The following is a 23,225-nucleotide window of genomic DNA, read 5'->3' as shown; positions in this document are numbered from 1 at the left end:
GAGAAACTCACAAGGAGTGTCAAGAAAATGATTCCAGAAATGTAGGGGATAATATATGAACAGCGTTTCGCAGCTTAGTGCCTGTACTCGCTGGAATTTAGAGGAATGCGGCGGGATTTCATTGTTAAAAGATTGCGAAGTACGATCATTGAAACCTACCGAATGTTCAAACGACTAGATAAAGTGGATGTGGAGAGGATGTTTCCTCTAGTGGGGGTGTCAAGGCCTAGAGGGCACAGCTTCAAAATTAAGGGGCGACCTTTAGCACAACATTAAAAAATGACTTGTTTTTTAGCCAGATAGTTGTAAATCTATGTAATGTTCTGCAAGAGACTGCGCAATTCCTTGTGTGTATTTAATGTGGAGGTTGTTCGTTTCTTGATCAATCAGGGCATCAAATGACAATGGAGAAGGCAGGTTTATGGGGTTCAATACATAGAAACATAGAAACATAGAAAATAGGTGCAGGAGTAGGCCATTCGGCCCTTCGAGCCTGCACCGCCATTTATTATGATCATGGCTGATCATCCAACTCAGAACCCCGCCCCAGCCTTCCCTCCATACCTCTTGACCCCTGTAGCCACAAGGGCCATATCTAACTCCCTCTTAAACATAGCCAATGAACTGGCCTCAACAGTTTGCTGTGGCAGAGAATTCCACAGATTCACCACTCTCTGTGTGAAGAAGTTTTTCCTAATCTCGGTCCTAAAAGGCTTCCCCTCTATCCTCAAACTGTGACCCCTCGTTCTGGACTTCCCCAACATCGGGAACAATCTTCCTGCATCTAGCCTGTCCAATCCCTTTAGGATCTTATACGTTTCAATCAGATCCCCCCTCAATCTTCTAAATTCCAACGAGTACAAGCCCAGTTCATCCAGTCTTTCTTCATATGAAAGACCTGCCATCCCAGGAATCAATCTGGTGAACCTTCTTTGTACTCCCTCTATGGCAAAGATGTCTTTCCTCAGATTAGGGGACCAAAATTGCACACAATACTCCAGGTGTGGTCTCACCAAGGCATTGTACAACTGCAGTAGTACCTCCCTGCTCCTGTACTCGAATCCTCTCGCTATAAATGCCAGCATACCATTCGCCTTTTTCACCGCCTGCTGTACCTGCATGCCCACTTTCAATGACTGGTGTATAATGACACCCAGGTCTCGTTGAACCTCCCCTTTTCCTAATCGGCCACCATTCAGATAATAATCTGTTTTCCTATTTTTGCCACCAAAGTGGATAACTTCACATTTATCCACATTAAATTGCATCTGCCATGAGATTGCCCACTCACCCAACCTATCCAAGTCACCCTGCATCCTCTTAGCATCCTCCTCACTGCTAACACTGCCGCCCAGCTTCGTGTCATCCGCAAACTTGGAGATGCTGCATTTAATTCCCTCATCCAAGTCATTAATATATATTGTAAACAACTGGGGTCCCAGCACTGAGCCTTGCGGTACCCCACTAGTCACTGCCTGCCATTCTGAAAAGGTCCCGTTTATTCCCACTCTTTGCTTCCTGTCTGCTAACCAATTCTCCACCCACACCAATACCTTACCCCCAATACCGTGTGCTTTAAATTTGCCCACTAATCTCCTGTGTGGGACCTTGTCAAAAGCCTTTTGAAAATCCGGATATACCACATCCACTGGTTCTCCCCTATCCACTCTACTGGTTACATCCTCAAAAAATTCTATGAGATTCGTCAGACATGATTTTCCTTTCACAAATCCATGCTGACTTTGTCCGATCATTTCTCCGCTTTCCAAATGTGCTGTTATCACATCCTTGATAACTGACTCCAGCAGTTTCCCCACCACCGACGTTAGGCTAACCGGTCTATAATTCCCCGGTTTCTCTCTCCCTCCTTTTTTAAAAATTGGGGTTACATTAGCCACCCTCCAATCCTCAGGAACTAGTCCAGAATCTAACGAGTTTTGAAAAATTATCACTAATGCATCCACTATTTCTTGGGCTACTTCCTTAAGCACTCTAGGATGCAGACCATCTGGCCCTGGGGATTTATCTGCCTTCAATCCCTTCAATTTACCTAACACCACTTCCCTACTAACATGTATTTCACTCAGTTCCTCCATCTCACTGGACCCTCTGTCCCTTACGATTTCTGGAAGATTATTTATGTCCTCCTTAGTGAAGACAGAACCAAAGTAATTATTCAATTGGTCTGCCATGTCCTTGTTCCCCATAATCAATTCACCTGTTTCTGTCTGCAGGGGACCTACATTTGTCTTTACCAGTCTTTTCCTTTTTACATATCTATAAAAGCTTTTACAGTCCGTTTTTATGTTCTCTGCCAGTTTTCTCTCATAATCTTTTTTCCCCTTCCTAATTAAGCCGTTTGTCCTCCTCTGCTGAACTCTGAATTTCTCCCAGTCCTCAGGTGAGCCACTTTCTCTGGCTAATTTGTATGCTACTTCTTTGTAATTGATACTATCCCTAATTTCTCTTGTCAGCCACGGGTGCACTACCTTCCTTGATTTATTTTTTTGCCAAACTGGGATGAACAATTGTTGTAGTTCATCCATGCAACCTATAAATGCTTGCCATTGCATATCCACCGTCAATCCTTTAAGTGTCATTTGCCAGTCTATCTTAGCTAAATACGATCCGAGTTTAGCCATTATAGATTGGCAGAGAATACTCGATGGGCTGAATGGCCTAATTCTGCTCCCATATCTTATGGTCTCATGGTCTATCTATCTATTTATCTATCTATTTATCTTTCTATCAATCTATCTATCTAAACACCATCGATCTGTCCACTTATCCTTCTATCTACAGTATATATTTTTTTCAACGTGCGATGCTGATAATCCTTGCATCATTGGAATGTAATAGGAAAGCGATGCACCTGGAGGAAAGCCATGCGTTCACAGGATGACCTACAAACTGACTGACGACATATTCTCTTATTAACGCTGCCTTCAAGGAGGAGGTACAGGAACCTGAAAACACACACATCGTTGCAGCACAGTTTCTTCCCCTCAGCTATTACATTTCTGAATGGTCAACGAAACTATGGGGACTGCCTTCGTATTGTTACCTCTCTTTTTGAACTACATATTTAACTTTAACTTATTTTATACACACTTCTTATTGTAATTTATCGTTTTTAATACTATTTATTGCATTATACTGTTGTCTGAAAACTACAAATGTCACGTCATATACAGGTGATATAAAATTTGATTCTGATTCTCTTACAAATGGTTCGGAATTGAGCTGCGAAATTCGAACCCCGAGCTGTAAGGATATCGTACTGAATGCTACGCTACTGCGGCATACATTTTGGAACCACTCGGCCTGCATATATTGAAATAAAAGCAGAATTAACATTTAGGTCTCCAGTACATACTAATTTTATTCTTTAATCTGGATTATTGCTCAATTGGGATGCCTGGAAGGCGCTGACCATCATTGCCGAGTCCAAAACAAAAGAGAAAGGTATTTTCTAAGTGCTGAGTATACGGTAAAATATTAGCCACCAGTCTAGAATGCCGGTACACACATTCAGCTTGTTAGATATCTTTATTCAGGGAGCACCTCTCATTTTTCCAAGGGGAAACTTTTCATATCGTACCACCCAAGTTTAGACGGTGCTTTTGCTGGCTTATCCAGCATGAACTATTTCATTTGAACGTGTTTTTCTTGTTGTTTTTTTGTCGCCATCTATTCAAACAGGAAGTTTTTGTTTTGTCCTTTATTTCCAACATTTGTCTTCCATTAATCAAAAATTTCATGTGGCTGCAGATCCAGTTTCCAATTTGCTTTTGAATTATTTTTTTCTTGGACAAACAAATACTTTCAATTTCTTGATTTCCTGTATTGTTTTTCCATTCTCACCAAGTCTAACCTCCTAACGTTAAGTACATCAGCTGTGGTTTTTTTTCATATTTTCCTTTCTGTTCTAATACATCATGTGAATAAAAAAATAGTTTAGATAGGAAATTAGACTTATTTGCAAGAATAAGGATTTGATTAGAATGACTGAAGATTTTTGGCAGCTAAAGATAAGTATTTTTAATTCTCTTTCCTCAATGTTAATTGAAGCACTGAAAAATTCCGGCACAATACTGTGACTAATTAGAATTTTTGTAACTTCAATAGATAGGTTATATATTAAAATGTTGTAAAATATTTGGTCTACGTGTGTTATACGCTACCAATTATTTTAGTTATTTCTAGAATTCCGTTCCTTATTGACAGAGTATCAAATGTTTGAAAAACGGTCGAGCAAGCCAATCTTAAAAAAAAACAATATCGTTGCGTCTTCCGACTGAGTTAACATTATTTCTTCGGTGCATTTTCCATTCAATTACCGATGAGAAAATAAGACTTCTGCAACCTCATGCGGAACACCATTAACAGTTGTATACCACAATGAACAAGGATTTGCATCGCTCCTCGTCGGTTATTTTCATTTGGTGACACACATACACCAATCAGACGTTGGAATTGCACTGTTAATGCTTAAGTATTTGATATGAACAAGTAAAGCCGTGCTTTTCTAGTCTTTATTCTCTATGCTTGCATTATTTCCACATTGATTGCATTATTTCTAGATTCCTTCGAAATAATAAAAAATCGATAGTCAATGATGAAAGTACCACTAAATTAAAATTCAAGAGAAGATTCATTGAATCTTGTTTTTGTCTCTTTTTCCAAAGAGGTAAACACCATTTTGCCTTAATGTACGGATGACAATCGCTTAATATTCGTCAGGTTAACCAATGCAATCAACGTACATTTTATAGTTCTTAGGACGTTATTAACTTATTGTCAATGAACACACAATACCGGAGCACAGACAGAACACATGGCGAAGTTTCTTCAGCAGTACTGATTTGATACTGAATTTTGCAGGCAGTGTATAAAGATTCTAAAAAGGAAAGAATTCAAACTATCTCATGGCAATTCATTACAGAAAAACAAAATGTTAAGCGAAGGTATAAAATTCGAATGGGCGACCAGTCTGCAAAGTTCTCCTCATGTGTGTGTATATATATATACATATATATATATATATATATATATATATATATATATATGTGTGTGTGTGTGTGTGTGTGTGTGTGTGTGTGTGTGTGTGTTGTCCAAGGGAAGGACATTAGGACCCATACAGCTTTGCACCAGTGTCATCCCAGAGCAATGTGTGATTAAGTGCCTTGCTCAACTACACAACACATGTTGCCTCGGCTGGGTCTCGAACGCACAACCTTCAGGTCGCTATTCCAATGCCTGAACCACTTGGCAACATGCCCACTCATGTGTATACTTAGCAACAAAGAAAACATGATCTATTAATATGTGCACATTGATAAAGTAGCTATCTCATGCCAAAAAGATAACCTGATTGCGAGCACCCATTAAATGCCACTGAAACAGAACGGAGATGTGGAAAATCTGGAGGGTAAGTGGGAGGTGGCGTGAGTCGCATCCATCAAAGGGAATGCCTAGTTTTCATTCCTCCGTGTCACAAAATCATACAGAATTTTTTATCATGTTGATTTCATCTTTATCCCAGATATCGTGTTGCAAACTTAAATCTATTCCTCTAGTCCCCATTACATTTCGATGGTGGAAAAAAAAAATAATTACACGTATTCTCCCAAATTAAGACAGGCTTTTCTGAACATGACGCATTTAACTTTGCAAGATTTTTTAACGTGGCACAACATTAATAGCAATATTTCATTTAACAGAACTAGGAAATAGTATCAAATTGTCAGGTGTGAAAATGTGTCTGTATGGATTACTATACCAGGTAGCTATCAGCAATAATATCAAATGTTTGGCTTGTTTCCTTTAAAAAGTGACTACATTTTGATGATCGTGAAATTTGTGACCGCTAGGTCGACCTAGGGGAATACTTACCTTAGTGCCCGCAAATGTTACCATGCTTCCGTCACCAACAGTGAATGTCCACAACTTCCCAGTAAGTCTTCGGATTGGAGAGGAAACTGGATTTCCTGTTAGGAACCCACACAGTAAAGGGGGAACATAGACACTCCTTAATGAATTGGAAGGAATTAAACTCCGATCGTTGACCTCTAGCGCTGTACAGTAAAGATAATCTCTATGCTATAATACTGCCCTGACATTTTACTCTCTGCCGCCAGTTGCTATTCGGACTGTGCTGGTTGTAGACGCAAACTGTGCTTTTCATTATATATTTCAATGTACAAGAGACAAATATAACTAATAATTAAGCTTGTAGTGTGAGTGGAATGCATTTCCACAGAAGTAAAGCACCAACACCTGCCCTGGTCCAACCATGCTGATGTCATTACCAGGAAAACACACCAGCGCTTCCACTACTTCAGACAGCTGAGGAAGGCTAACATGTCCACGTTGACCAGACCAATTCTTAGCGATGTACAAGAGAACGCGTATTGCATGACGGCTTGTTATGGCAACTGTTCGGTATGTGACCACAATAATCTGCAGAGTTGTGGACGCAGCTCTGCACAATAAGTCTATTCTATGGACTCTGTCTACTTCTCGCTGCCTCAGTAATGCAGTCGGAAAATTCAAGGCACCACTTAACCTGAACATTCTCTTTTTACAACTATTCCATAAGGCAGATAATACAATAGCCGGAAAGTGCGTCGCACTAAGCCCACGGACAGCTACTAAATAATAACACCGAGTAATTTACTTTTGCTGATCCACTCCACCTTTGACTCCCTGATGAACACTGTCTTACAGACCTCCGGGTTTCTACTCTTGAAGTCCGAAATAGCTCCTTGACCTTGATGAAATTGAGTAAGAGGTTGATGTTGTTGCACCACCAGCCAGTTTTTCAATCCCCTTCCTGCACGTTGTTTCATCACAGCCATGGATTCGGCCTACAACAGTCGTGTCTTCAGCACACGGGACGGATTTGATTCGTAGCTACTCATCACCTTACAATTAGATCTTTCCTCGTAGGATCAGCTCAGTGTCTAAAGAGCAGCGGAAGTACAGTTCTGTATGGCAGCCAAAATCTTCGTTTCTCTGCTGTTACATACGACAGATGCTTTGTGACCTAAAAGAGGATTTCACCAGCAGCTTCCGACAACAGAACTGTAGCAACATTCGGTTTAATAAAGGAGAAATGCAGCAACATTTTACAGAAAATTTACTCAATTTTTGTCATGAGCAGCTTGTGAGAAACGAAATCACTACTGGTGTTGTTCCCTCAGCTAATGACTTTTATTCCGTATATAGACAGGGAAAAGCAACTAAAGGATAAAGGTAATAAGCCTCAGGAAAACGTTGTTTTAATCCTGATATATGCGAATAAAATGTTTTGAAAAGTATGCATTCTGCAGCATATATCCGATATTTCTATAAATGTTATTGATCTTGCAATGATATATTGAATATTTTTAATAAAATAGATACTGCATTGCGTTTCAATCAATGTGATACCCTGTAAGCATTCACGACATATTTTCATCTGGTTTTAGCAATATATTATCACAAGTTCAATCATCCTATTAAAAGCTCTCCTCAATTTGTTACATTATTTTAATAAATACTTGGACACCCGTTTTAGGTCAGGGACATAGAAACATAGAAACATAGAAAATAGGTGCAGGAGTAGGCCATTCGGCCCTTCGAGCCTGCACCGCCATTTATTATGATCATGGCTGATCATCCAACTCAGAACCCAGCCTTCCCTCCATACCCCGTGACCCCTGTAGCCACAAGGGCCATATCTAACTTCCTTTTAAACATAGCTAATGAACTGGCCTCAACAGTTTGCTGTGGCAGAGAATTCCACAGATTCACCACTCTCTGTGTGAAGAAGTTTTTCCTAACCTCGGTCCTAAAAGGCTTCCCCTCTATCCTCAAACTGTGACCCCTCGTTCTAGACCTCCCCAACATCGGGAACAATCTTCCCGCATCTAGCCTGTCCAATCCCTTTAGGATCTTATACGTTTCAATCAGATCCCCCCTCAATCTTCTAAATTCCAACGAGTACAAGCCCAGTTCATCCAGTCTTTCTTCATATGAAAGACCTGCCATCCCAGGAATCAATCTGTTTCATATTGTTTATTGATATCGTTGTGTATATATTCTGGATATCACTGTTTAGTTAGCCTTCAGCTGATTGCATTAAAATTAGAACCAAAGGGCTGTGCTGAATAGATTGACAGCTACAGATAAGGTGTAGCTGGAAGGTAGTCTCAGGAATGCCCTTTATGAGATTTGTTAAAGTAAAACTGTAATCCTGGTGTTTTTGGTGTAATTTCTATGCGTAAAAAAACATGAACGGAGTGGAATATTGTGCATCACAATGCTCTTGATTATTATTTTCTTATCATCAGAAAAGCTGCATTATCTAAGATACTTCAAATTTCAGGTGTATGCTATAAATAGCCAAACTTGACTTGGGGAGTAACATTGTGGTGAAAGCCTGAATTGATGTGTATTTCCACGGCTGAGGCGTAATGGATGTACTCAAGTAATATTCTGCTCTTCGAGTTGTTGAAAAAAATAGTACTATCATATGCAATTAGGTTAACTCGACTCAACAGATTTGGATATGGACTGCAAATTCAGTACTCCTGCTGATAAAGATAAAACCAGATACAAACCATTTACAAACCAGATGCTGTCCAAGTTGCATGCCATTTTGGACAATGTGTCCCATCCACTACATAATGTACTGAGTGGGCACAGGAGTACATTCAGTCAGAGACTCATTCCACCGAGATGCAGCACAGAGCGTCATAGGAAGTCATCCCTGCCTGTGGCCATCGAACTTTACAACTCCTCCCTTGGAGGGTCAGACACCCTGAGCCAACAGGCTGCTCCTGGACTATTTCCTGCCATAATTTACATATTACCATTTAACTATTTATGGTTTTATTGCTTTTTATTATTTATGGCGCAACTGTAACGAAAACCAATTTCCCCTGGGATCAATAAAGTATGACTATGACTGTGAATATGACCATGACTATGACTTTGAAACAATCTAGGTTCCAATTGAATAACGGTTTACATCGGCATATTTCGTGAATACAATGATTTTTGTTTTGAAAAATTGACAGAAATAGGCGACATTGACGTAACGGCAAGTACTTTTTTAACAGAAAATATGATAACTGACTTAGAGAAAGGTAAGTACTTTAAAAAATATACCCGAATAAATACTTGGAAATATATTGAAAGAATATGTGTATTTTTCCAGATTTTCTGATAGATGTGAATATTATGTAAATAAATCATTTTTCTCATTATTACTTAGCACAGGATAGAAAGCTGGAAAGCTCTGGTGAGTCTTAAAAAGGACTATATATAGGGGCAGATGGTAGTGTTTCACTTAAACTTATCGTATATTGACAAAGTGGACGTGGAAAAGATGTTTCCTGTAGAGGGTCGTCTGGGATGGGAAGACAGAGACACGGGATACAAACATAAACAGAAGAGCTTCTGCAGGTTCTGGAAATCCAGAGCAACACACGCAGAATAACTTAGGAACTGAACATGTCCGTCAGTATCTATGAATGGGAAGGGTCCTGATGAAGAGCGTCTACCTGAAACCTCGACTGTTATTCAGTTCCATAGATGTTGTTTGACCCATTGAATTCGTCTATTATTTTGTGTTTGTTGTTGAGAATGCCAAGGTGCCCATTCATAACAGAGAAGCAGAGGAATTCCTTTATCCAGAGTGTGCTAAATCTGTGGAATTCATTGGCACAGACGAATGTGGAGGTAAATTAATTTAGTATATTTAAATCAGATAATTAAAGTCGTCAAAGATTACAGGTAGTATGCAGGCGAATGGTGTTGAGAAGTATAGCATTCAGCCAAGGTGGTGGAGCAGAATTACCTGAATTACCTAAATTTTCTCATGTGAATTGCGGTCTTACAACTCATGTTCCTAAGGGTTATCATTAGGAACTTGTAATTGTGTTCATCCGTACCTGGGTATTCACTTAATACTTTCTGCTTGCCTGTTCCATTACTTCTATTAAAGCTTTCAAATTTTACTAATTGTATTAAAAAGCGAAATATTAGAAGAGTTAGGGTATTGCTGGAACCATACCTCATCGTACTGACTGCAATTCTTGTACATGAACGAGAGAAAATAACTTCTCAAGTCGCATGTAACGTCGAGGTACAACAATCCACAGAAGAATATTTGTTAAAGTAAATATTCGATGTTGCATATTCACTTGGATAGTTGAGTATTTTCATTTCGTAATTAGAAACGGAAGCAAGCACATCAGGGCATCAAGCTCAATGGAGAGAGTGAATACGGAAACGGGCTCTTGTGGCCTCCCACTCCGTGCCGACCATGAAACAAAAATCCCAGATTAATGGAAAATTCTTCTCTCGCTATGTTCATCACGTGCTCCCCGATTCTGCAATGTTTCAAAATCCTGGCAATTTAATCTGATTTTGTGAAAGAGCATCGCAACACCCATTGGAATTTCATACGATTAATGTACGAACGTGTCAGGTTTAACCTCTGCAGCGACGAGGTAGCATCCGCACCTTAGCGCCATGTTGCCGTCTTGAGGTAAAAAATACAAGTCGTGTTTCTCTCAGCACGCTATATTTCTAACTAGAAGAATATTTTTGTTATACATATTTAATAAAATGAGTTATGCGTTACATATCACCATATTCTCTCACATGAAACTAGAAACTGTGCATCGAAGAGATTTGGCTTGTTTATTCAAATTTCATTTGGTTACTCGTTGATGGCAATGAATTAATCAAGAATGTGTTATATTTAATGGAACTATAGTCCCCAAGAGAGATATAACAACTTTTTAAAGCGCGTTTGTAATCAGATATTTTGGATTGGAGCGTTGACTTACAAAAAATAAAAATCGCTGGATTGAAATTTACCTAGTGGCATATCCGGCCGTTTCAAATGGTCTTCTGTTTGTTCCCAATGGGTTTCTACTCAATTCCGCTAATCATAATTGGCCACGTCAGTCGTTATAACAGTTGAAACACGCCGGACATTTAATTTTAATACAAAATTCTATATACAGCAACTGGTTTGATCACACTCACTGCAAATATTTAACATTTTCAGGTGAACATTTGGTCGAAATAACAGAAGTTACCAGAATGGAAATAATTTTAATCTCCCGATTTTGCAGCTGAGCTTACTTTTTGCACCTTTGCAATTCTCCTAGTTATTTACTTCACTGACAATTATCAAGCAAAGCAATTTATAATCATGTCTCTTATCAGAACTTCAAAATATTTGAGAAATGACAAGTCAATAGACATCTTGAATCCCTTTACGCTGATGTACTACATAAGATATTAAAAACGCTGACTTGCCCTTGGCGTTTGCATTCTGATTATGATAACATGTAAACAACCGCTATATTCATCTGTACGGAAGCGTCCGAGTCTCATACAAAAATAAAGCATATAACTGTCTGCTTGGTGCTGACGGTACTTTCAAGATAGCACAGAATACGGAGAAAGGATATAATTTATGCAGTATAATTTAGTGAAATCGATTCAAAATACAGGTGACCTGACATCCACTCTGAGAGCAGCATTGACTGGTGTCACCTTGTCAATAAAAAAAGACAGAAAATATTTCTCTCGACGCACCCGCTTTTCTTTGTCTCATTGAATACCAAAAAAACATCCAGAACCCATAAAATTGATTTCACTGTTCATTGCCTCTTAAAATACATCTTCTTCAGCATGGAAATTATACTGTGCTGGATACTTTCTCCTGAAAACAAAGTACCTTGGAGCAAAGTCGCATCTTTAAAATTACCAGCATGTTATTCAAGTGTCATTCTTACAAACACAATGGTGATTATTCCATGCATTTCATCCTGCTTACTTCTGCTTTAGACATTACCTTCAATGCCTTATAGTTTCCCAGGTCGTATTACTCTCGTATATTCACTAACATGTAAAATTTACAAAGAACGATTTTGCTTTACCAGAAAAACAATTGCTTGATAAAGACAACGGTAAATAATTCAACATCACTATTGATATCAAATGGCGTTCAATCTTCAGCAATAAAGTTTAGATCCAGGCTGCAATTATGTGGAATTCATTTTCTTGGCCAAGAACAAAAGCGAAAGAGAAAGGACTTACTATTCACAGCTCGCTGGAGGAACTCAGCAGGTCGGGAAGCATCCGTGGAAACGACCAGTCAACGTTTCGGGCCGGAACCATTCGTCAGGACTGAAGAGGGAAGGGGCAGAGGCATAGGGCTTGTGCGTTAGAGGGCGTGGGTCAAGCGTTTTTCAGTAATTTATTCTTTGGGTTTTTTTCTTCGCTTGAGGATGTGTGCGAAGAGTAAAGGTTTCAGGTCGTATATTGTATACATTTTCTGATATAATTGAACCATTGAGCCATTAATCCATAAAGCTCCAATATTTATTCAAATTCACTAGGCACTGGCCTCCATTCTGAAAGGCAGCGTACAAACACTGAGAAATACAGTTAAATATTTGAATTGTTTGCCTCCTGTTTTGAATGTTTCATCGAAATTTCACTAACTGTTTAACTCTCCACGAGTGTTGCTTGGACAGTCTAGTATTAGAGATTTTTTTGTTTATCCTTCTACTGTATAGTCTACTGGATAATAGGCAACGCTAATGCAAGCACTCTTTGGTCCAACTTTCATCAAGATATTGGTTTGGACATCTTTCAAAAAGTTGAATTCTCGAATTGAGATGAGACTTTTCACCCTTAGAAACAAGTACAGTTTGACTGAATACTGTATCAATTTTACCGATAAAAATAAAAACCAATCCAATGATTAGAGTAGCAATCATTCAATCGAAAATGGTTGTGACAAATCATGATCATCATTGATTAAAGTATAATTTATCAGTTTATTCCCAATAGTTTGCAATTCAAAATGAGCAATGTGTACCTGAAGACCCCGACACAGAACACATTATATACATGCATACATACATATATAAACAACGATACAAGACATTATCCCGACTTAAAGAGAAACAATTCTGATAAATGTTATCAACTTTCTCTGCCATTTAAATTTCACTCAGGTCCTAAAACAGAATTTTCCCTCGCCCATTACATGGCATTCCGTAGAAATAATCTCTGCAGAAATCAACAAGTTGTCTCCGACTATGCCCTTGACATTCAAAGCCGCCCTTAGAACACTAACATTAAAGCAAAATTCATTTTGCCCACGTTAATTGTCTACTGCTACAATTCATAGAAAATATAATGCAGTTTCTCGAATGCACCTCCCTAATTCACCACCTTGAATATAAAAGATACCAGGTACATGGGAACACTATCGACTTTCAGAAGGTTCGACAGATTGATCGTCGTCATCATCGGGCTACACATCGGGCTATATATATACTAGCAAAATCACTCCAATGACAGAGTCGTTTCCATAAACTTAAGAAAATTCAGCGTCTTTGTTGTGTACCCCTTAGGTTCGGCTAGCGGCTTAATCTAGGGGTAAACAGCCTCCGGCCCGGCCCAACTTGAGAAATCATGTTTGGGTGGATGCTGTGTGATATGTTGCCCTGTTACAAATCAGTAACACGAAAGAACAATCAGTACGCAATATGCAATTAAACGATCCAGGACGAAGGAGATGTCCTCTTTTTTAAAGAAAGGGACTTTTCTTCCTCCACCATCAACTCTGCTCTCAAACGCATCTCCCCCATTTCACGCACATCTGCTCTCACTCCATCCTTCCGATCTCCCACTAGGAATAGGGTTCCTCCTGTCCTTACCTACCACCCCACCAGCCTCCGGGCCCAACATATAATTCTCCGTAATTTCCGCCACCTCCAACAGGATCCCACCACTAAACACATCTTTCCCTCCCCCCCCCCACCTCTGCTTTCCGAAGGGATCGCTCCCTACTCGACTTCCTTGTCAATTCGTCCCCTCCCCCATCCCTCCCCACCGATATCCCTCCTGGCAATTATCTTTGTAAGCGGAACAAGAGCTACACATGCCCTTACATATCCTCCCTCACTACAATTCAGAGCCCCAGACTGTCCTTCCAGTTGAGGCGACATTCCGCCTTTGAGTCGGCTGGGGTGATATACTGCGTCCGGTGCTCCGGATATCGCCTTCTATATATTGGCGAGACCCGACGCAGACTGGGAGACCGCTTTGCTGAACACCTACGCTTTGTCCGCCAGAGAAAGCAGGATCTCCCAGTGGCCACACATTTTAATTCCACGTCCCATTCCCATTCTGATCTGTCTATCCACGGCCTCCTCTACTGTAAAGATGAAGCCACACTCAGGTTGGAGGAACAACACCTTATATTCCGTCTGTGTAGCCTCCAACCTGATGGCATGAACATTGACTTCTCTAACTTCCGCTATTGCCCCACCTCCCCCTCGTACCCCATCCGTTATTTATTTATAAACACACATTCTTTTTCTCTCTCTCCTTTTTCTCCCTCTGTCCCTCTCACTATACCCCCTGCCCATCCTCTGGGCTTCCCCCACTCTCCCTTTTCCTTCTCCGTAGGCCTCCTGTCCCATGATCATCTCATATCCCTTTTTCCAATCAACCGTCCAACTCTTGACTCCATCCCTCCCCCTCCTGTCTTCTCCTATCATTTCGGATCTCCCCCTCCCCCTCCGACTTTCAAATCTCTTACTAGCTATTCTTTCAGTTAGTCCTGATGAAGGGTTTCGGACCGAAACATCGACTGTACCTCTTCCTATAGATGCTGCCTGGCCTGCTGCGTTCACCAGCAACTTTTATGTGTGTTTCTTGAAATTCCAGCATCTGCAGATTTCCTCTTGTTTGAGATTTATAATTCTTAATTTGACTGTATGAATTATTATGAGTACATGTTTAAATTTCCATTAGGAATACAGGTGATACAGTAAATATAGGGAGGAGGAAGCCATTTTCATTTTTTTACAAAACTGATTTGACGTTGTGTTTACATGGGTAATGTCTAGCCATTTCTTCATCATTAATTGATACATCTAATGTTCCTTAAAATTTCAGATATACAAATCTTATCATTGAAGCATCAAGACGAAGGTGAATGGACAATAGACAGTAGACAATAAGTGCCGGATTAGGCCATTCGGCCCTTCGAGCCAGCACCGCCATTCACTGTGATCATGGCTGATCATGCACACTCAGTACTCCGTTACTGCCTCTCCCCATATCCCCTGACTTCGCTATCATTAAGAACTCTATCTAGCCCTTTCTTGAAAGCATCCAGAGAATTTCCTCCACTGCCTTCTGAGGGAGATCATTCCACATATCCACAACTCTCTGGGTGAAAACGTTTTTCCCCAACTCCGTTCTAAACAGCCTACCCCTTATTCTCAAATTGTGGCCTCTGGTTCTGGACTCCCCCAACATCGGGAACGTGTTTCCTGCCTCTAGCGTGTCCAGTCCCTTAATAATCGTACGTGTTTCAATCAGATCCCCTCTCATCCTTCTACATTCCAGTGTACACAAGCCCAGTCGCTCCAATGCTTCAACATATGACAGTCCCGCCATCCCGTGAATTAACCTCGTGAACGTCCGTTGCACTCCCTCAATAGCAAGAATGTCCTTCCTCAAATTTGGAGACCGAAACTGCACACAATACTCCAGGTGTGGTCTCACCAGGGACCTGTACAACTGCCGAAGGACCTGTTTGCTCCTATGCTCAACTCCCCTTGTTATGGAGGCCAACATGCCATCAGCTTTCTTCACTGCCTGCTGTACCTGCATGCTTACTCTCAGTAACTAATGAGCAAGGACGCCAAGATCTCGTTGTACTTCCCCTTTTCCTAACTTGACACCATTCAAGTAGTAATCTGCCTTACTGTTCTTGCCACCAAAGTAGATAAACTCACATTTATCCACATTAAACTGCATCTGCCCACTCACCCAACCTGTCCAAGTCAACCTACAATACCTCAACATCCTTCGCACGTTTCACACTGCCACCCAACTTTGTGTCATCTGCAAATTTGCTAATGTTACTTTTAATCCCTTCATCTAAATAATTAATTTGTATAGGCGGATATGCTTTAAATTTCTGGTATCTATTTTGTTAGTTTACATAGTTTGATAGAAACATACTTTCAGTCAGTTCTGTAAATACAGTGACCAAAAAAATATCATCTTTTGCCACAGCTGTAAGCGTTCGTGGATAATTTACCCATTTCTTGCGTATGTTGCTCCTAATATCTTGGAAGTATTTGAATATATTAATCATAGTCGCAGTTATTTGTTTTCCAGTTGACAAATAGAAACAGATGCTCTATAAATGTTTATTCATATATTTTATATTTAGAAAACAGACTAATAAGCAAAATTTCAGGTACTTAGCAATAATATTGAATTCGATCGTGAATGCTGCATATTGTATCCAATCAAAAGATGTGACAGGAGTCTATATTTACTGTTATAAGCTCTGGAATATTTCAACTCGGTCACAATGATATATAATTTCACTTCCGATTGGAATATTCGAAAGGCAAACTACAACTAGTGTATAAAGACTATTATTTAAAGATTATATTCGAAAAGTAACTGGCAAATATGCAGAACGGGCTGATGCATTGAGCGGATAAATTGTTTTTCTGGAATTCATGCTAAACGTTTACAATAAATGCGAGAACGTACATTAACATGGTAACAATGTTATATAAATTTGAATGTATTTTCGGTCTTTCAACGTAGATCAGTGTTGGTATTGTTCAAACGCTTCAGCTTTTCTCATTTACCTAACACTTCGAAAAAAAAAACTGAATCGTTAATATTTCCTATGTTCAATTTAGTAACAGGAAGTATTATTAGTTGAGTGTCATATTGGATTTGTTCACATGAGGAGACTATTCACTTTCCATATCTAGTTCAAGTTCAAATTTAGTTTTTATTCCATCATTCATAAATACCTGTGAATACAGTCAAGTTATGCTACAATTTAGGAATTTCCTAATTCTCTATTCTTTGTAGGTTTTGTTCCCTCTCAAATCATATATGACTACCTAGAAAAGTTCCTTCGTTTCTCGCTATCAAGCTTGCTATTTTGACATTGTGTATATTGTCCCCATTTTTCATAGTATTTTTTTCCGATACAGCAATCTGGAAAAGGGAGAACTAGGCATATGGCAATGTCCATTTATGTACACGTTCAATAACAATCTTGGTTACTGTTGCGCCATGGAAAATTGCAGTTTATGATAAATGACAACTTGGTACAACAACTCAAACACGAGGAAATCTGCCGCTGCCGGAAATTCAAGCAAGACACCCACACAAATTGCTGGTAGGACGCAGCAGGCCAGACAGCATCCATACGAAGAAGCACAGTCGACGTTTCGGGCCACGACCACTCGTCAGGACTAACTGAAAGAAAAGATACTAATAGATTTGAAAGTGGGAGGGGGAAGGGGAGATCCGAAATGATAGGAGAAGACAGGAGGGGGAGGGATAGAACTAAGAGCTGGAAAGTTAATTGGCAAAAGGGATACAAGGCTGGAGAAGGGAGAGGATCATGGGACGGGAGGCGAAGGGAGAATAAAAGGTGGAGGGGAGGGCCAGAAGAAGATGGAGAATAGGCAAGGAGTTATAGTGAGAGGGACAGAGAGAGAGAAAAGAGAAATTGAAAAAAAAGGAAAACGTAAATAAATAAACAAACAAATAGATAGATAGATAGATAAGGGATAGGGTAAGAATGGGAGGAGGGGCATCAACGGAAGTTAGAGATTCAATGTTCATGCCATCAGGTTTGAGACTACCCAGACAGAATATAAGGTGATGTTCCTCCAACCTGTGTCTGGCTTCATCTTGGCAGTAGAGGAGGCCATGGGTAGACATACCAGAATGGGAATAGGACGTGGAATTAAAATGAGTGGCCACTGGGTGATCCAGAAAGCAGGATCTCCCAGTAGCCATACATTTTAATTACACGTCCCATTCCCATTCTGATATGCCTATCCATGGCCTCCTCTGTTGTCAAGATGAAGCCACGCTCAGGTAGGAGGAACAACTTATATTCCGTCAGGGTAGCCTTTAACCTGATGGCTTGAACATTGACTTTCTAACTTCTGTTAGTGCCCCTCCTGTTCTTGCCCCATCCCTTATTTATTTATTTGTTTGTTTGTTTGTTTGTTTGTTTTATTTATTTGTTTGTTTGTTTATTTATTCTTCTTTATTTTTTTCCTTCTCTCTCTCTCTCTCTCTCTCTCTCTCTCTCTCTCCCTCTCTCTCTCTTCACTCTCTCTGTTCCTTTCACAATAATTTCTTGTATGCTCTCTATCTTCCTCTGGCGCTCCCTTCCCCATTTCTTTCTCCCTCCCTCCCCCTGTCCCATGATCCTCTCCCTCCTCCAGCCTTCTATCCCTCTTGCCAATCAACTTTCCAGCTCTTAGCTCTATTCGGCCAGCCCCCCCCCCCCCACTCCTGTTTTCTCCTATCATTTCGGATCTTCCCCTCCCCTCCCACTTCCAAATATCTTACTATCTCTGAATACTGTCTGGCCTGCTGCGTTCCACCTGTATTTTGTGTGCGTTACTTGGTACAACGACTGCTGCTTATTTATAGCCAATAACAACTTCTCCGGTCCCAGTATCAACGAATATTATGCGGTCATAAAAATAAAGTTAATCTTGTTATATGCACGGAGCAAGACGGACAAATGAGTTTGTTTCATTGAAAACTACCTTCACATCAGGATTGCCGGGCATCACGGCAGATCTTCTCTTTCTCTTTTGTTCTTCTTTTTCTTTTTCTCTTGCCATAATTCCTTTTTGTCTTGCCATTTTAAACCTGTAAAGCTAAATCGTTTGTCCTCCGGCATAGCATAGCCATGAGTTCATTCCTATATTATTACTATGTGTTTGATATAGTGTTTATCGGCAAGTGTAATGGCTGAGAGAATGATTGAAGTTCAACATGTCCTCAACATGGCTAACTCGGCAAAAAGTAATAACAGATCATCAGCTATTAGTAATAGATTGTATTTTGTTGGACCGTTTCTAGTCAATGGATTTCAGCAGGTTCAAAATATCCCGAGAAGGCTGGATCAGCATCCAGAACTCGAGGTTCCAATTGGTTTCAACGACATAGATAGAAAAAGGGAGGAAGTGCTGAAAAAAGAAAACAGGGAGTTATAAAGGAATTTGAGAAGCAGGACCACAACGGTATCACTCGCGGGTTTCCAGCCAGTGCCACGTGACAGATAGGATAGAAATAGTATGGAGTGTAAAATAAATGTGAGGCTGAAGAATTAGAGCAAGGGGGCATGGATTCTGGTTTCTGAATATTTGGGACATATTTGTGGCAGGTATAATCTGTAAAAAAGCGTGTGTTGCACTGCAATCCGAGGGAGACCTATGTTTCTGCGGGCAGGTTTACCACAATTGTTGGGATTGGCTCAAACTATTCTGGCAGGCGGATGGGAATCAGTGTGATGCAGCGGAGGATAAGGCAGCAGAATTACAAGTAGATGAGGGATGTAGCATGAATCTAAGGAAGAACAATCCGATGTTTGGGTCCAAATGCAGACCGAGCAAAGAGTGAAATTGTATCACAGAGGCAAAATAAATAAGGGCATGTAGCACTGAAGGCGCTGTATTTAAAAGCACGTAGCATTTGGAATAAGATAGACGAACTGGTGACACAGTTAGAGACGGTCGGTATGCCTTTGTGGCATTACTGAGTCGTGTGTGAAAGAAGCTCGTAGTTGAGAAATTACCATCAATGTGGCTCTGTTGGAAAGAGGTGGAACTATATATTTAGTAAAAGAAGACATAGGGTCATAGAACGTGAATATTTGTGGGTGAAGTTAAGCAAATGCAAAGGTAAAAAAAAAAAAGCCACCATTGCGGGATTCATATGTAGTCCTCCAAGTAGTAGCCAAGATGTGGGGTTGAGGTTGTAAAGGGAGCTGGAAAGCGCAAAGGTATAAGGGTAATGCCACAATTATAACGAGGACTTCAATATACAAGGGGAACATCAGGTTGCTGTCGGATCTAAAGGGAGGGAATTTGTTGAATGCCAACGAGATGGCTTTTAAGATCAGCTTGTGCTCGAACCTGTGAGTGAAAAGCTATCATAGACACCGATTTTATAAGTCAGTATAACGTAACGGAACCCCCGGGAGGCAGGGATCATAATATGGTTGAATTCAATCTGCAATATGGGAGGGAGAAGCATAAGCGACATGTATCAGTATCGCAATGCTACCTGCCTGAAACGTCGACTGTACCTCTTCCTAGAGATGCTGCCTGGCCTGCTGCGACGTACTCCAGATGCAGTACAGTTGCAGTATAACCTCCCTGCTATTAAATTCAATCCCTCTCGCAATGAAAACCAACATTCCATTTGCCTTCTTTGTAGCCTGCTGCACATGCAAACCAACCTTTTGTGATTCATGCACAAGATCTCCCAAGTCCCTCGACACAACAGCATGCTGCGCTTTTTAACCATTTAAATGATAATATGCGCTTCCGTTTCCCTTCCAAATTGGAGGACCTCTCATTCACCAACATTGCTAGACCTTGAACACTCAATTAACTTGTGTATCTCTCTCTGCAGTCTCTCCATATCTCCTGCTCAATTTGCTTTTGCGCTCAATATAGTATCATCAGCAAACTTTTGCTCTTTTACTCTTTTGCACTTGACTTTTCTTCATGCCACTCTTACTTTTTTCTTTTTTTTAATCTCTTTTTTTTACTTGACCTTTATCTACACCTTCCTCTTTTACTTTATCCATACTTCTTCAAACTGCTGAACCCACCCAGCTACTATTTAGATTAAAGCCGTATCAACAGCTCTAGTTATGCGAATTGCTAGGATCCAGTTCTCATCACGGTCCAGTTGGCGCCCGGCCCATTGGTACAGTTCCCTTCTTCACCAATACTGGTGCCAATTTGGTATGAATTCAAACGCACATCTCCTACACCAATTCTAGAGCCACGCATTTAACTGTCTAATCATTCTTGACCCTATGTCAATTTGCACCTGGTTTGAGTAGTAATCCAGAGATTACCTCCTTTTTGGTTGTGCTTTTTAATTTAATCCCTAGCTGCACAAATTCGCCCAGCAGAACTTCTTTCCTCCTTATACCCATGCCGTTGGTTCCCATATAGATCGCGACAACTGGAGTTTCCCCCTCCTACTGCAAATTCTTCTGCATATAAGATGTCCCGAGGCCGGGCACCAAACAGGCAACACAGCCTTCGGGAAGCTTGATCCTCGTGACAGAGAACTGTCTATTCCACCAACTATATTGTCCCCATTAATAGTACAATACTCCTCTATACTCCCTCTTGAATTGCTCCCTGAACTACGGTGCCACAATTAGGTTGTTCATCCTTTCTATAGTCCCCACTCTCATCCGCCAGTGAGCAAGAATATCAGATGTGGACAGGTTCAAGGGCTGGGTATTCTCCAGCACTGTCTCTTGGATCCTGCTACCTGCCTCACTCGCAGTCACACCTCTTATCCCTGACTACAGAACAAATTTGAGGCAGCTAATCTAATGCGTGTGACTACCTCCTGAAACAGAGAATCCAGTTAGCTCTACCCTTCCCTGGTGTTCCGCAGTATCTTGGGGTAAGATTTAAGGTCATCAAATATGATCCTGTGTTCCTCTAGCAGCCAGCACTTGCTACAGATCTGGTCACCAGGAGCGACAATTGGGTTCACCAGCTCTCGCATCATGCAGCTACAGCACATCACCTGACCCTGCATCCTCCCTGCTTTATTTAATGAGCTGTAATTTACTGAATATTTATTGAACCACTAAAAAGCATTAGCTACTACTTGCCTCTGTCTACTTGCTGCAGCCCCTTGAGAAAAATGCGCAAGTTTCTGCACTTACACTGAGGCAATAACACAATGACCGTTCTGATTTGACCCTGCCTTACATTTATTTGCTCCTGCTAATGAATACCGAATCGAATGGTCCGCCTCTAATGCGTCTAAAAGCCATTGCTATTGCAAAGGAAAAATTGCAAGGAAAGACTTCGAGGCAAACTGAAAGGTGGATAACTCATCTGGATCTGATGAACTACAATCCAGAGTCCTGTAAGTGGTTAGAGAAGAGATAACGGATGCATTGGTTATAATCTTTCAAGAATCACTTGATTCTGGCATGGTGTCGGATGACTGGAGAATTGCAAATGTCACTCTACTCTTTAAGAAGGGAGAAAGACAAACGAGGGGAAATTATAAAGAAGAAAAAAATCTACAAGTGCTAGAAGGACAAGCAACACACACAAAATGCTGGAGGAAATCAGCAGGCCAGACAGCATCTATGCAAAAGAGTATAGCCGACATTTCTAGGATGACACCCTTCAGCAGAACTGGAGAGAGAAAAAAAAGATAAGTTGATTTAGAAGGGAGAAGAGGAAGAAGCACAAGGTGATAGGTGAAACGAGGAGGGAAGAGTGGTGAAGTCAAGAGCTGGAAAGTTGACTAGTGAAATAGACACAGGGCGGGAAAAGTGGATATCTAATATGAGAGGACAGAAGGCCACAGAAGAAAGTAAAAGAGGCAGAAGCACCAGAGCGAAAAGTTAAAGTCAGAGAGGGAAACGAGGATGGAGAACCGAAAAGGACGGGGGCATTACTGGAATTCGAGAAATCGATGTTCATGCCATCAGTTTGGAGGCTACCCAGATGGAATATAAGATGTTGCTCCTCCAACCTGAGGGTGCCTTTATCGCGACAGTAGAAGAGGCCATGGATGGACATGTTGGAATGGGAATGGAATTAAATTGAGTGGCCACTGGGAAGTACCGCTTTTTCTGGCGGACCACCATATATGCTCGTCGAAGCGGTCTCCAAATCTGCTTTGCGTCACACCGGTATATCAGAGGCCACGCCAGGATCACTGGATACAATATATGACCTTAACAGACTCATAGCTGAAATGTCGTCTCATCTGGAAGGATTGCTTGGGGCCCTGTTATGGTAATGAGGGAGGAGGTTAGCACTTGTTCCATTGGCAAGGAAAAGTGTCAGGAGGGAGATCAGTGGCTATGGGTTTGAAAGAGATCGGGGATCAGCCAAGATGAAATGGCGGAGCAGACTTGATGAGCTGAATGGCCTATTGCTGCTCCTCTGTCTTATCGTCTTTTGGACCATCAGTTACAGGATGTCGCTCACGACTTGGAGGAAGATAGTTCAATGGAGGTTTCAATAAATTGTTTGCAGACTGTGGTCATGCAAAGTAAAAAAAAAAGACAGAGAAATAGTATAATCTTACCTACGGAAATTTTTATCCAT

The sequence above is a fragment of the Mobula hypostoma genome, chromosome 5 (assembly GCF_963921235.1).
Source record: "Mobula hypostoma chromosome 5, sMobHyp1.1, whole genome shotgun sequence".
Classification (NCBI taxonomy): domain Eukaryota; kingdom Metazoa; phylum Chordata; class Chondrichthyes; order Myliobatiformes; family Myliobatidae; genus Mobula; species Mobula hypostoma.
This window is presented reverse-complemented; position numbering follows the sequence as displayed.